Consider the following 2500-nt stretch of genomic DNA (forward strand, 5'->3'; position numbering starts at 1 on the left):
GGATCTCACTGATAAATAATACTAGTGATAAAACTCTTTAAAAAACATACTATCCACGTCATGAAGAATTTCACAGTAAAAATGTATTGCTCTCTTTTAACAATCAGAGCGGACAAGTCGCGGTATTCTCACAGAGTAACGTGAACTTCATATCGAATATAATTTTTTTATATCTGGACTTACTTCTCATATTAATATACTGTATGCAATGCCACAGTAAAGCAGCGTGTTCGTTGTCACTTCAGTAAATGACAGATGTACGAAAACATTAAAAATTCCTATTATGGTTTCTGTTCTTAGCTTGCAGAAGGATGCGACTGGAGAGTGGAGAATGTAGAGACACCACGGCCATTTAAACCTATTTTACTTTTTCAAATCCAAACAGCAAGGGATGCACACACATATACAGTATTATATATATATATATATATATATATATATATATATATATACTATATATATAATTCAATTATGAATGTTTAACTCAGGCCAATTTCAGATGAGCCAGACGGCAAATGCATTACCTTGCACTAAAATATCCATTCTCGAGCATTTTACAATACCCTTCAATAAAATACAGTCTCGAACATTTTACAATAGCGTTCAGTAAAACATCAGTCTCGAGCACTTTACAATACTGTTCAGTAAAATATCCAGTGTCGACATTTTACAATACTGTTCACTAAAATATCCAGTCTCGAACACTTTAAATACTGTTCAATAAAATATCAGTCTCGAACATTTTACAATACTGTTCAGGAAAATATCAGTCTCGAGCATTTTACAATACCGTTCAATAAAACATCCAGTCTCTAACATTTTACAATACTGTTTAATAAAATATCAGTCTCGATCATTTTACAATACCGTTCAATATAATATCAGTCACAAACATTTTACAATACTGTTCAATAAAATATCCAGTCTCAGCATTTTACAATGCTGTTCAATAAAATATCCAGTCTCAAATATTTTACAATACTGTTTAATACAATAACCAGTGTCGAACATTTTACAATACTGTTCAATAAAAATCAACTCGAACATTTTAGAATACTGTTCAATAAAATATCAGTCTCAAAAATTTTACAATACTGTTCAGTAAAATATCAGTCTCGAGCACTTTACAATGCTGTTCAGTAAAATATCAGTCTCAAATTTTAGTGCTGTCAATAAAATATCAATCTCGAACATTTTACAACACTGTTCAGTAAAATATCAGTCTCGAGCATTTTATAAGCATGTTCAGTAAAATATCCGGTCTCAAACATTTTACAATACTGCTCAGTAAAATATCAAGTCTCAGGCATTTTACAATACTGCTCAGTAAAACATCCCGTCTCAAACATTTTTATAGTACTGTTCAGGAAAATATCCAGTCTCGTAAATTTTACAATACTGTTCAATAAAATATCCAGCCTCGAGCACTTTACAGTACAATACTGTTCAGGAAAATATTAAGTCTCGAGCATTTTGATACTGTTCAATAAAATATCCAGTCTCGAACATTCTACAATACTGTTCAGTAAAATATCAGTCTCGAACATTTTACAATACTGTTCAGGAAAATACCCAGTCTCGGACATTTTACAATGCTGTTCAGTAAAATATCCAGTCTCGAACATTTTACAATACTGTTCAATGAAATATCCAGTCTCGACATTTTACAATACTGTTCAGGAACATATCCGTCTCGAACATTTTTCAATAATGTTCAGGAAAATATCCAGTCTCGAACATTTTACAACACTGTTCAGGAAAATATTCAGTCTCGAGCACTTTACAGTACAATACTGTTCAGGAAAATATCCAGTCTCGAGCATTTTAAAATACTGTTCAGTAAAATATCAGTCTCGAGCACTTTACAAAATTGTTCAGTAAAATATCAGTCCCGACCATTTTACAATGCTGTTCAATAAAATATCAGTCTCGAACATTCCACAATACTGTTCAGTAAAATACCCAGTCTCGAACATTTTACAATACTGTTCAGTAAAATATCAATCTCGAGTATTGTACAATACTATTCAGTAAAATATCAGTCTCAAACATTTTACAATACTATTCAGTAAAATATCCAGTCTCGAGCATTTTACAATACTGTCAGTAAAATATCAGTCTCGAGAACCTTACAATACTGTTCAGTAAAACATCCACTCTTGAACAATTTACAATACTGTTCAATAAAATAATCAGTTCGAGCATTTTACAACACGGTTCAGTAAAATACCCAGTCTCGAACGTTTTACAATACTGTTCATTAAATATCCAGTCTCGAACATTTTATAATACTGTTCAATAAAATATTCAGTCCCGAGCACTTTAAAATACTGTTCAGTAAAATATCCAGTCTCGAGCATTCTACAATACTGTTCAATAAAGTATCTAATCTCGAAAGTTTTACAATACTGTTCAGTAAAATATCAGTTTCGAGCAATTTACAACACTGTTCAATAAAATATCAGTATCGAACATTTTTCAATACTGTTCAGTAAAAATT

Source organism: Macrobrachium rosenbergii, chromosome 51 (assembly GCF_040412425.1).
Source record: "Macrobrachium rosenbergii isolate ZJJX-2024 chromosome 51, ASM4041242v1, whole genome shotgun sequence".
Lineage (NCBI taxonomy): Eukaryota > Metazoa > Arthropoda > Malacostraca > Decapoda > Palaemonidae > Macrobrachium > Macrobrachium rosenbergii.